The sequence below is a fragment of the Eschrichtius robustus genome, chromosome 5 (genome assembly GCF_028021215.1).
Source record: "Eschrichtius robustus isolate mEscRob2 chromosome 5, mEscRob2.pri, whole genome shotgun sequence".
Lineage (NCBI taxonomy): Eukaryota > Metazoa > Chordata > Mammalia > Artiodactyla > Eschrichtiidae > Eschrichtius > Eschrichtius robustus.
Window position 1 is genome coordinate 55,310,721 of NC_090828.1, and position 14,222 is coordinate 55,324,942.

The following is a 14,222-nucleotide window of genomic DNA, read 5'->3' on the forward strand; positions in this document are numbered from 1 at the left end:
GATTGGATTAACCTTGGGTGTTTATGAATGCTCTGGAATATAGACAGGGCACAATGAACTCACTCTAGAGATGACATCAGACCCTTCTGCACAGTAAAATGCCCACTGTGAAGAGGATAAGTTGGGGGGAGGTTTCATAAGGTGTTGGAAGAAGAAGATGAGGTCCGACAGGGGGAAAGGACAATGTACTTGGGTTCTAAGCAGTTCAAATGTATTGAAAAAATGATGAGATCTGAGTATAAGGTACCTGGAAGTCATGCTCTTCCTTCTGCCTATGCTTTCTCTACTTCTGGCTCTGGAGGAAGCATGCGTTCTTAAAAATACTGTTCAAATGCCACTTCTGTCAGACTGTCCAGATGTGCTAGGGAGTTACCTGCACCATCAGGTGTTCTTTAACAGCATTTTGTCAAGGCTCTTAACCAATCTAATTGGTTATACTGTTAACCATGTTAGGTGAGTGACTCAAATAGGCTGAACAGGCAACTATGCCTGTTGCATTAGATGCATCAGTAGTGGGGAAATATGCTGTGTGGAGTTTATGACAAGTTCCAACGGGAAAATCACAATGTGGATGCCAAAGGTTCTGGATCAAGACCATGCCATCTATAGCGGAGAAGTAAACACCTTTCAACAAACAGTCCTGATGTGCTAGTGTGTCCTGGTAGAGATGTAGCACCTTATGATGGGATGCTTGGTAGCCATGTAGCCAAAACCACCAATAATGAGCTAGCTGGGTTCTTTCAGTCCCATAAAGTCATAAGGTTGGGTTGAGTCGTGTCGCAAACCATTGTAACATGGAAGATACATCTAGGAGCAAACACAAATATGGCCAGAGGGCACAGTATGCTACATAAGCAGGCAGCCTGGACTCCCAAGTCATCTACCACTGTTGCACCGGTGCCTCTCCCTCAGTTCACACCTGTTGCCAGCGATCCTGTGTGGCCGGTTGATGGAAGAAAAAAATGCCTGAATTTGACTCGTGGATAGGTAAGGCCAGTACATGGCACAAAATGAAAATACACAATGGCTATACTACAGCCCACAAAGGGGTGGCCTTGAAAGATAGTGATGAGGGGAAATCCTCCCGAAGGGCAGAGTTTCAGGCGGTACACCTTGCCATCCATTTGTGTGGAAAGTGGCCCAAGATTAGAATATACTTGAGCAGTGGCAACTGGTGTGGCCAGCTGGCAGGGGCCTGAAAAGAAACAGACTGCAAGACTGGGGACAAGGAGATCTGAGATGAAGGTACATGGACAGGCACAAAGTGTGAAGAGCTTCATACTGCCTGTTGATCCATACCATAGAGGATCCATGATGGAAGAGGCCCTGAACAACCAAGTTGACAAAATGACATCATCCAGTGTCTGTGATGGAATAGCCACTCTAGCAGGATTGGAGGCTACGGTTGACCCAGTGGGATGGGTGCCCACATACCAAGGCTGATCTAGTTACATTCACTGCTGAATGTTCAGCCTGCCAGTAACAGAGACCAATGCTGAGTCCCCAATCCCTCAGGAAACCAATCAGCCACTTGGTGGCATGTCGACTTACAGCGGTCCCAGGAGAAAGATGATTATCAGCTGTAGCCCCAAGCCTAGTTTCAGTGTTGGGGACTGTAGTTTAGTTCACTAACTTCTTCTACGCTTCCTCTAGGGAAAGAGGCTGGAATCCTGGAGAATGCTCCCAGAACTTATTCTAAGAAGTGGATGCAAGCAATGCAAGGGGTGGACTATCACTGTGGTCCATCACCCAGATCCCACTTAAGGGCTGAAGGACTTAACCATCCCAGCTGCAGGGAGCGCTGCAGGGGGGCAGTCCTCAGCGGTCAGCAGGGCCAATTACATAATTTGTAGGGCCCGGTGCCAAATGAAAATCTAGGACTCCTTGGCCAAAAATTATTAAGAATTTTAGGACAGAGACAGCAGGGTGTTAAACTAAGCGTGGGGTCTTTTTGAGTGTGGGTCCTGTGTGACTACATGAGTTGCATGTACGTGAAGGCAGTTCTGGCTATCATCCCTCTTCAGAATTGCCTCAGTTGAAAAGAGTCACTGCATCCAAGGTCACATCCCCTTTTTTGGGCAGCCTGCCTCCACTGACTGGTCAACAAAGACCTCACCGTCTTGCTCCAATTTGGGACAATTCCAAAGGGCCCATCGGCTTCAGAGTTTCCTAGGGGTCCAGCTGATAACTTTGTTGAGACTGTATTGTAATCCAACTTCTCCTCCTGTCCAATCTCAATTTCTTTTTATTCCTTTCAAAGACGGTGATCCCCAAAGCATTCCCTAAATAAACATCCTGCCACTGTCTCTTCCTCAGAGTCTGCTCCCTGCAGAGCCCAACCTGAGATATGGAGTTATAGTTTAGGGTGAAAAGAAAAATCAGATAAATCATGTTACTTATCAAAAAAATTACAACTCTAAGATACTTTCATTTCTCTTTAGATCATATGTCTTATGCCTTTTATTAAAAAAAAATTTTTTTTGTAGGTCTGTGTGGTTGGTGTGTGTATTGCTCCAGTGGCAGGGCACATTTGGATTTTGAAAAGATTCTTCTTGACATCCAAAGGACATGCAGGAAATGAAACAGAAGTGATCCTAATTTGAGGACAAAGCCTACCATGAGTAAGGCTACATCTAGAATAACACTGCACTTCAAGGGCCAAAGGACAGTTAGAAATCAGGGAAGAGGCCATGAGTATGGCCTCTATGAGTTCTAAAAAGTATAGATTCCAACCCTGAACGCTTCTGAGTATTAGAACTAAGCAGCAGCTCTTAATAGAGTAGGGGGGAAAAAATCAACTTATTTTGATGCATTAAAGTACAGCTTTACCTGAAAAACTGTAAATTTGCGGAACTACTGACGATGTGGTCCACTCTGAACATTTTACTAGCTTGACAACATATTCAGAATTATTGACAGATAGGAGATAATGATGGCTTTCTGCCACAGATAAAGCTGATACCAGAAAAGGGAAGTTTGGGCTTGTGGGAAGATAACAATAAACCAAGTCTTGCACTTATTCTATTTATTTACCATTTCCTGATTTCTGCATTTGCCTTTGTAAATTTATTTAGGTTCAAACTTATCAATTCTAACCATCTACAGAGAACAATGTGCAATGAAGATCTGGCAGCTGCTATTCAGAGAGGTCACAGTTGATGGATGGCATATGTGTCTGCTTGTCTGGTATGAGGTAAGAGTGGGTGTCATGGGAAGAAGACCAGAACAAGCTAGTTGTCCTTCCTATGCTGATCAGAGTGAGTGGATAACTGCAATGTGTCTGTTGCATTTAGTGCTAGTAGATATAACTGAAGCTTGGGGAAATTTTACATATATCTCAGGAAAAAAGAGGCACAAGACAGAGGCAAACTAAATATTTAAGTATACGGGCTAAAGCCAAAGAAAGGCATGGGTTTAAAAATGTCTCCCTTATAAATTTTTTTATGAGATGAAAAATTTAGGTAGTAGATTGGAAATTAAGAATTAGATGGTAGGGTCTTCCCTGGTGGTACAGTGGTTGGGAATCCACCTGCAAGTTCAGGGGACATGGGTTTGAGTCCTGGTCCGGGAAGATCCCACATGCCGCGGAGCGACTAAGCCCATGCGCCACAACTACTGAGCCTGTGCTCTGGAGCCCACAAGCCACAACTACTGAAGCCCGTGTGCCGCAACTATTGAGCCTGCGCTCTAGAGCCCGCAAGCCATGACTGCTGGGGCCCGCACACCTGGAGCCCGTGCTCTGCGACGGGAGGGGCCGCCAAGGTGAGAGGCCCGCGCACCCAGCGAGAAGTGGCCCCCGCTCACCGCAACTGGAGAGAAGCCCACGCGCAACAACAAAGACCCAGCGCAGCCATATATACATACATACACAAATAAATAAACAAATAAACAAATAAATAAATAGATGGTAGACTCAGTGCTGGGTGCTATTACAAATATTTGCATTCCTATTCATGAGCTTGTACCTTCATTCCACTGCAATCTCCTTCACTGCCAGATGGGTGTGTTACTGCACAGTATTTATTGATTTGAAATTCAGAAATTGATAGGAGTACCATCTATGCCTTATTGCTTGGATTGTTTTGTTTTGCTCTATATTTCTAATGAATAAAGATAGATTTTAATGGCAAAATAAAGCAGACTAAGGATTTAATATTTGGTTCATGCAAATAAAAAGGACTTAAGCAATAAGGACTTAAGAAAATGCCCTCTTTTCGTTTGCTTATGGTAGGACGGTAATAAAGGTTAGTACTAATCAAGAAAACCAACTCATGTGGTGGTACTTTTGTCCTACCCACCATCTTCTGCTTCTAAGCACTGGGCTAAGAACACATTTATACTGAGCTTTAGAGTTTTAAAGAATAATATAGCTAGACTTTATTGAGGACTTACTGTTTCCTGACACCAGACAAAACATTTTACATGTATATATAAAGCCATTTTTCTGAGAAGCTACACGGCACAGTAATTAAGTGAGCAGCTCTGAAGTCAGACTGTCTAGGCTTGAATTCCAGCTCCAGCATTTAAACTGCTGCGTGATTTTGGACAAGTTGCTAAACCTTTCCATTCCTCTGTTTCCTCATCTCTAATATAAGAGTAATTGGCTTCTGCTTCCAGCATGAAGGAGTAACAGATTCTGGGCCAGCCCTTCTTCTGTAAACAACTATGAAACTGGACAAAAGACACAAGGCAGGTGTTTTCAGACACTGAACAACAGCACAGACTGTGAACCTGAGAGGGGGTGAATCCAGGGGCACATTCTAGATGGCGCATGTCAAAGATTTTACTCAATTCACTCAATGAGGGAACTAGTAAGATGCCCTGCCCAGTTCAAAGAGCATTTGTGGAGCTAGGGTATTTCTTTATAGGAGAATGAGATTGCTGGGTGAAACACAAAACTGTTTAAACTATAACTTTGGGGGTTGTCTGTTCCACTAGGCAGAAATCTGCACTTCTACCAGGAAAAAAAAAAAGTCTACAAGTTAACATGCATCATCACTAAGTCTGGAAACTCAAACCAAGGATAAGCAGCAAGTTGAAGTACATTACCCTGGCTAATCCTAGCATAGCCTTCACTCCCATGTCACTGAAAGGACATGCCACCCACTTTTTTTTTTTTTTTTTTTTGCCTCATATCCAAGTATTAGATAATTTATCTTAATAAGTTCCATTTCCATTTAGAAAATGAGGCGTATTCATTTATAACTCTCTGAATCCTGTTGTCATGCCTGCAAATTACATGCCTGTAATTCTAAATGGAACCTCTATTATCAACTAAACGGATATACAGAGCAGTGTTTTGCAAAGCATTTAGAAGGATAACCCCCTAGACTGGAGTACTAAAGGACGGTATTAGAACCTTGCTACACCTAGGTGTTTACCCTTAATTTGAATGATACTAAAATATAATTTCATACTACTACTAAGAGTTAAATTAGGCAAAAAATATACAAATCAATTATCACTGCAAAGTAAAGGAGCTGTTACAGTGGATTACTGGACTGAATGTCAATATTATGACATACTACGAGTGTGTTTCGTGTTTGGTAACTGCAATCATTGTTGCTTTTGTTGTGGTCATCCATTTACAATGCTTGGTGTCAGTTTATCTCTTGTAAAAATAAAATACAGTGTGTGTGTGTGGGAAAAAAAAAAATACCAAGAGATTCCTGGGATTTAGTTACTGTGTCAAGTGTTTTACGTGGATTATCTCAATTAATGCTCACCTCAACCCTCTGGGATAGGTACTCTGATTATCCCATTTTACAGTTGAACAAATGAAACAGGTAGACAGGTAAGAATATCTGTCTAAAGCCATCAATCTGGGAAGAACTGAGCCTTCTGACTCCAAATCCAGTGTACTTTCCAGGACCTCATAGTATTTGATCACTCGGAGTCACCGTTCTACAGCATCCTTAATTCCAATGTTCTTTGCATCACACAGACTCTTCAAGCCTCAACTTCCTCACCAGTAAAATAGGGATAACCTGCTCTACCTTCCTCCCAGATCATTAGGAAGATTAAATGAGATAATGAATGTGCAAGTATTTTGAAAACCTTGAAGATATACACAGTGTAAGGCATTCTTCTTAAAAAGCTATGAAATTGGGATGACTCACTCAAACATAAATTCATTCTATAACATTTCAACTAAGCCTTGAGGTACAGGCTTATGGAATCAGCAGAGTAAACATTAAAAAGTCTGCCCCAGGGACCTCCCTGGTGGTCCAGTGGTAAAGAATCTGCCTTCCAATGCAGGGGAAGCGGGTTCGATCCCTGGTCAGGGAACTAAGATCCCACATGCTTCGGGGCAACTAAGCCCACGCGCCACAGCCACAACTACTGAGCTCATGCGCCACAACAAGAGAGCCTGCGCGCGGTGCGGCAAACTACAGTGCCTACGCGCCCTGGAGCCCGCACGCCACAACTAGAGAAGAGAAAACCTGCACGCCAAAACGAAGAGCCTGCGTACCGCAACTAAAGATTCCGCATGCCTCAACGAAGATCCCGCGTGCCGCAGCTAAGACCTGACACAGCCAAAAAAAAAAAAAAACAACAACAACAAAGTAACAATTTCTAAAAAAAAAGTCTGGCCCAAGGACAGGACCCAAGGTCATTTATGGCATTCTCTGAATCTCTGCAGCACTTCCTCTTCTTACCGTCTGCACTGTATTGTCTGATGATGGGCCTTTTTTCTTAAATGATACTGAGAACTTTGGTTGCTATTTAACAGTTTCGATCAGCACTGTCCAAAAAAAAGCCATAATGCAAATCACATATATAAATGTTCTAATAGACACATTGCTCATGGAGGATAATCTGCTTTATTCAAAGTCCACTGACTTAAATGTTAATCTCATCCAAAAAATACCTCCACAGAAACATCCAGAGTAATGTTTGACCAAATAGCTGGGTACCATGGCCCAGCCAAGTTGACACATAACAACCCTCACACCCCCTTGAATTTCATCTCATCTATTTCTTTCATTGGGAACTCCAGCTAACAGGTTATAATCACTGTTATCACTTTCTCACCTTATTCTTTCATCTTAATAATGATTTAATCCTACCATTCTGACAGGTTCCCTCAGGGTCACTCATGAGCTTCTCATTGCCATATAGAATGGTAATTCTAGAACAGTGTTTCAGAAAGTGTGTTCCACAGCTTATTTTTAATAGCTTTTATACTACTAATAATAGTTTTTAAAGATTCCATATATAAATACATTTGGTAAACTCTGGGTTAAACAAGTTTATTTATGATAGGTCTTATCAGGTCCCTTTAAAAGATCACAGCTGGGATACAGTGAGTAGCATTTTCCAAATTTATTTTGATGTCAGAATCCTTTAAACACCTTGTGGGATTAGCTGAGAGGAACACACACTTTGGAAAACATTAATTTTACCTCATTCTGTAAGTTTTTATAATTCTTATTAGCTTACAGCACCGTTTTGACACAATATATGCACCTTTTGTTTTTATTTTTTTCCTATCTTATTCCTAAGATCTTGTCTTACTCCTTTTGGGTATAAAGTGTATCATATCTTTTCACATGTCAAGCTTCTAGAATTGGTGCTGTACACACAGGATGTGTTCACATGAGTGAGCTTTACCTTGTTGCTGATAATTTAAAACTTAGCAACTGCCTTGAACCATAGGAACTTCAGCACATTGGTCACTAGGGGAAGACACACAGCACGTGGGCCATCCGCTCCTCAAATCCTCCGAACTACTTATTCTAGCCGCTCATAAACCACACCCAGTCTTAGGTAGAAGATATGAGCTACCTTCTGCTTCATGCTCTCGTGGTCAGTGAGCTCAGAGTGGAATCATAAGCAAAGCAGAGCTCATGCAAGAACGATCAAGCCGAGATCAAGCTGAAGATCCACTGAACTTGGTAGACGTTAGAGTAAAACTCCCTTAGGCTTGTCCCCCTACCCAGTTTAAAGAAATCATGTTTTCCCTTAGCATTTAATTTCAGGACCTGTAAATATTACTGCTTTTTAGATAAACTGTATCATCCTAAATCAATTTACTGGGGTAATAAAAGATAATTCCATTAATATAAACTGCTCCAAGGGGATGCTGATCAAGCAATGAATTTTATTTCATTTGAAATGAGGTCAGTATTTAATTTTGCAAGTTAAGTAACCTTGACTTTACTCTTGAAGGGAGCCTGAGAGAGACGAAAGGAAATTTCCTTTTCATTCATGTGAGAAACAGACTTCTTTTTTTTAAACACCCATATTCATCAGTGTGACCGTTAGTCCAAGAGGAGGCAATCGGTATCTTTACCAACAAAGCACCTTCCCTTTGAAAGACTGGTACTGGCCCCCTCTGTACAGTACTGTAAAACCTGAAGGAAAAACCATAGCCAAGTGCTACTGCCAGGACAAGATCGATATTTACTATACCTATTTCACAGTGAAGATACCTTTTCTGGAAAATTCCTCATAAGAAAACTGAAATTCAAGCTGCCGCTCTTTCTTCAGCCACCACTGCTCAATCCTGCCTTGTGTGAGCCTGACGTTCTCTCCCTTTTTCAACAAAAGATGTCAGAGACCAGGACGGCCATGCTGGGGATGGGGGAGGCTGCGCGGGGCAGACCAGGCTTCCATGTATCGGGACCCTCGAGAGCTCCTTTAGGAAGGGAGGGGTCGGGTAGGACATGCAGGAGCGGGAGTCTGTGGGGCAGTAGGTCCCAGGGCGAGCCACAGGGAGCAGCGGCACGAAACGGGAGCAGGGCCCGGAGAGTCCGCCCTCCTAGCCGACAGCAACCCTTGGGAAGGCAGCCCCAGAGCACTGCTCCTTGAGGGGTGGGGTCGCCGGGTTGGGAGGCGGGGAGGTGGGAGGGCTTTGGGGCCGAGAACGAGAGGACTGGCCCAAGGGATTGGAGTGGGCGCGGCAACTGCTTGGAAACAAGAGCTGGGAGCAGTGAGCCCCTTGGGAACTAAGATAGATGTGCAAGGGGTGCGGGATGAGGGAGGAGAGGGCATGGGGAGGAAACGTACACAGTTTAGAAATTGCTGGGGAAAGAATGAGTCTTAATAATTAGGGAACACCACCAGAAAATTAGAAATAGAAATGTACAACTTCATTCCAGCAAAATAGATTTGCATTTGTCCAATGGAAGATAGGAAAAGGAGAAAATAATCTTTTTAAATGTATGGTTGGTAAAAAATAAATAAGATAAACAATGTAATATTTGGGTTAAAGATAAAATTATAAGCAAAATCCCCAGATATTTAGTGCTGAATGACATGAAACCACATGTGAAAATTTTTGCAACACAACAAGCAGTACCTAAAGAGAAATATAACTCTAAGTATATTTGAATAAAAACACGAGAAGAATAATCTCAGAAATCAGAGATTACAAAAGGCTAACAAATAGAGCAAAGAGAACAAGGACAGACATAAGGGCAAACAAAAAAAAAATCAATAAAAAGAGCAAAAATATTGTGGATTATTAGTGAAACCACAGACAATCCTACTACACAGACCTCTGGCAGAATTTGTTAAGAGAAAAACAAACAAACCATCCTAGAGACAGAAGAGGCAAAGAAACAAAATGTGTAATAAAAAGTGGAAAATAATTACAGACAGAAAATTTTAAGAAAAGGTAAACCAATATGAGCAACTGTGCAGCAATAACTTTCAACACCTAGATGAAACTGACACATGTTAACAACGTGTAACCCATGTAACCCCAGACATCTGAATAGACTACTAACCATTAAAGTAATTGAACTGGATATGAAAACCTCCAAAAAAATTAAAAAGCTCAGGCCTGAACAATCTTAGAGATGAGTTGAATCAAAGTTTCAAAGAACAAATGATTCCTCTTTTGTATGAATTGTTCCAAAAAATAGATGGAATGAAAACGATTCAACTACTATTTTGTAGCAACTACTATTATATAACCTTGAAATTGAACCAGATAAGGACAGTATAAGAAAAGACAGTTATAGACAATTTCTCTTATGAATCCAGTGGGGCTAAAGATTTTCAGTAAAAGTTAATTATGTTGCTATACTGTTTCATTTTAACAGGAGTTTTTAAAAAATGTATTATAACTATATGGACACTATACTGTGAACTCAGTGAAGACAAAGACCAGTCCACCTTGCTTTCTATTTTAATGGCAGCACCTGGAACAGTTCCTCATAATTTGTAAGCACTCAATAAATACTGGCAGAATGAAAACGTGAATTCCTAAGGCCCACTTTTCTGTCTAGCATGAATTTATTCAACAATCTTTAAACTTGTCCGTGGTAGGTGGAATAATGGCCCCTCAAAGATGTGCACAGGCCTGACCCTGTGAATATGTTAGGTTACATGGCAAAGGGGAATTAAGGTTGTTAATCATCTGACTTTAAAATAGGACAATAGGGCTTCCCTGGTGATGCAGTGGTTAAGAATCTGCCTCCCAACGCAGGGGACACAGGTTCAAGCCCTGGTCCGGGAAGATCCCACATGCCGTGGAGCAACTAAGCCCATGTGCCACAACTACTGAGCCTGCAAGCCACAACTACTGAGCCCACGTGCTGCGACTACTGAAGCCCACGTGCCTAGAGCCCATGCTCCGCAACAAGAGAAGCCACTGCAATGAGTAGCCCGTGCACTGCAACGAAGAGTAGCCCCCTCTCGCCACAACTAGAGAAAGCCCGCGCGCAGCAACGAAGACCCAACGCAGCCAAAAATAAACAAAAAATAAATAAATTTTTTAAAATAATTAAAAGAAAATAAAATAGGACAATATCCCAGATTATCCAGATGGGCCCAATGTAAACACAGGTGTCCTTAAAAGAGGAAAGATCTTCTACAACTAAAGACAATAAAGAAGGAACCAAAACAAGTTGGTTAGGAGAGGTGGACTCATGATATAATCAAGTCCCATACCCCTGGGCAACCCACAAAGTGGAGAATAATTATAGTACAGAGGTTCTCCCATAGGAGTGAGAGATCTGAGCCCCATGTCAGGCTCCCCAGCCCAGGGATCCTGCACCAGGAAGATGAGCCCCCAGAGCATTTGGCTTTGAAGGCCAGTGGGGCTTAATTTTTGGAGCCCCATAGGACTGGGGGAGAGAGAGACTTCCCTCTTAAAGGGTGCACACAAGATCTCACAGATCCAGGGCAAAGCAATAATTTGCTAGGAGCCTGGGCCAGACCTACGTGCTGGTCTTGGAGAGTCTCCCAGAGAGGTGGGCTGGGGTGGGGCTGGGGGATTGGAGGGGTAGCTGTGGGGGGTGGGAGTGAGGGGATGAGGGTAGCTGTGGCTCACCCTGGGGGACACAGACACTGGCAGCAGCCATATTTGGCTGTGTTACACATTCTACTGTGTAACACTGATGCTGGTGGCCGCCATCTTCAGATCCTCCCTCTAGCTCATTAGCGCCAAGACCTGGCCTCACCCAACAGGCTGTAGGTGCCTCTAGACATGCCCCTAGACACGGCCCTGCCCACAAGAGGGCCAAGACCCAGCTCCACCCACCAGTGGACAGGCACCAGCCCTGCCCTCCAGGAAGCCTACACTAACCTCTAGACCAGCCTCAACTACCAGGGGGCAGACACCAGACCCAGGAAGACTACAATCCCACAGCCTGTGGACTCGGCCTGCCCACAGTAGGCCAGACCCTACTTGGGACCAGCTGGGCTCTGGCCCTGACCACTAGCAGGCCAATACAAGCTTCAGGACACCCTGGACCTCACACCCGACCAACGAGGTGTTGGTGGGAGGAACCAACACCTCCCCACCAGCAATCTGACAGCAGCTATGGGATCCCTGGGTGCTGAAGCCAGCTCTAGGACCCGGCTCTGCGTGCCAGTGTCCAGCACTAACCCCAGGACCTGGCTTCACCTGCCAATGGGGGGGGGGGCAACAGCTCTGGAGTGTTCTGGACCCTGACTCTGCCCATCAGTGAGCCAGCACTAGCCCCAAGGCCCCCTAGGATTCCACAACCAACTGCCTCATGACAGGGCCCCCCTAACCAGCAGCATCTGCACAAGGCAGGGCCTGACAATCAACAGGGTTAGGGGCCAACCAAACCTACCAGACCACCCATATAGTCAGCCCGCTACAACAGAAGGACCCATGCAGCCCTCTTAGAGGGAATCCCTAGAGCCTGGGTGATGAGAGGGGAGAGCACTGCTGGGACGCATAGGACGTCTCCTACAGAGGGCCACTTCTCCAAGGTCAAGAAACATAACTAACCTACCACATACATAAAAATACAAATAGCAATTTAGAAAAAATGAGGCAACAGAGGAACATGTTCAAGATGAAGGAACAACATAAAACCCCAGAAAAAGAACTAAGCAAAGTGGCGATAGGCAATCTACCAGAGAAAGAGTTCAGAGTAAAGGTGATGAAAGAACTCGGGAGAAGAATGGGTGCACAGAGCAAGAAGTTACAAGCTTTTAACAAAGAGTTAGGATATATAAAGCACAACCAAACAGAGATGAAGAATACAATAACGGAAATGAAAAAAACACTAGAAGGAATCAACAGTAGACTAAATGATACAGAGGAATGGATCAGTGAGCTGGAAGACAGAGTAGTGGAAACCACTGCCGCTGAACAGAAAAAAGAATGAAAAGAAATGAGGACAGTTTAAGAGACCTCTGGGACAACATCAAGTGCACTAATATTTGCATTATTGGGGCCCCAGAAGATGAAGAGAGAGAGAAATGTTCTGAGAACATATTTGAAAACATAATAGCTGAAAACTTCCCTAACCTGGGAAAGAAAAGAGTCACCGAAGTCCAGGAAGTGCAGAGTCCCATACAGTATGGGACTGTACCTCTGTACCCAATGCGGAACACACCAAGACACACTGTAATTAAAATTACAAAAATTAAAGATAAAGAGAGAATATTAAAAGCAGTGAGGGAAAAGCAACAAATAACATACAAGGGAACACCCACAGGCTATCAGCTGATTTTTCAGCAGAAAATCTGCAGGCCAGAAGGGAGTGGCACGATATAGTTAAAGTGATAAAAGGGAAAAGCCTACAACAAGAATACTCTACCCAGCAGGGTTCTCATTCAGATTTGATGGAGAAATCAAAAGCTTTACAGACACGCAAAAGCTAAAAGAGTTTAGCACCACCAAACCAGTTTTACAACAAATGTTAAAGGAATTTCTCTAGGTGAAAAAGAAAAGGCCACAACTAGAAACAAGAAAATTACAAAATGAAAAACTCACCAGTAGAGGTGAGCTCACCAGTAAAGACAGGAAACCATCCACACACAAAGCTAGTAGGAAAGTTAAAAGTAGTAAAATCAACTATATCCACAATAAGCAGTTAAGCGATACACAAAAAAATTAGATGTAAAATACAATATAAAAAAACAGTAATCAAGAGGGGAGGAGAGTGCAAATGCAGAGTTTAAAAATACATTTGAAATTAAGAGATCAGCAACTTAAAACAATCATGTATATACAGATTGCTATATAAAAACCTCATGGTAACCACAAACCAAAAATCTGTCGTAGATATACACACAAAAAAGAAAAATTAATCCAAACTTAACATTAAGATAGTCATCAAATCACAAGAGAAGAGAACAAAAGAAGAAAGGTTTTAAAAAAAAGGCAGGAAGTCCTTTTCTCACCGCACCCTTCTAATAAATCCAAGTCTCTTAAAGTTCTAGACTTTGATTCAGGATTCAAGGCGTAGAATTTGGCTCAGAATTAAGTCATAGAATTTAATTCATGCAACTTTCTTCACTTGTGTCAGGCATGTTGGTGGTGGTCTTAATAGAAATGGACCACGATGCACTGGGTAGCAATAATATCACATAAAACCCTTCCAAACAAGATGGCACAATACTGATTAACCAGATCAGAAAAAACATATTCCACTGGACAAACCAGTAGACCTACTGGTCTGAATATCACCATTTTCAAACTGCCCATCTTGTGACAGTCCATAACATTTATCAACTCTTTGAAGCCTGAAACCTTATGTATTATTTACTTATTATTTATTAAATAAACAATTTGTTTATTTAAAAAAAGAGAACAAAAGAAGGCAAAAAAAAAAACCTACAAAAACAAACTCAAAACATTTAACAAGGGGAGTCCACGTGGGCACCGGCGCAGCAGGTAGCAGCATGGGGGTCGCCACGGTGGAGCTGCAGCAGCTCCGGGTGCGGGAGGCAGTGGACTCTATGGTGAAGAGGCTGGAGAGAGAGAACATCGGAAGATGCAGGGCCTC

The 14,222-nt window shown here is 42.9% G+C and overlaps 1 protein-coding gene across 1 annotated transcript in view; it reads right to left on the minus strand.

The window, feature by feature from the left end:
• PJVK (pejvakin) overlaps nucleotides 1-8,550 on the minus strand; it is a 37,729-nt gene extending 29,179 nt beyond the window's left edge. The window contains exon 1 of the mRNA XM_068544853.1: nucleotides 8,436-8,550. The gene's annotated coding sequence lies outside the window, so the exon portion shown is untranslated. The remainder of the gene's footprint in view (nucleotides 1-8,435) is intronic.
• Between the last annotated feature and the right edge of the window lie 5,672 nt (nucleotides 8,551-14,222).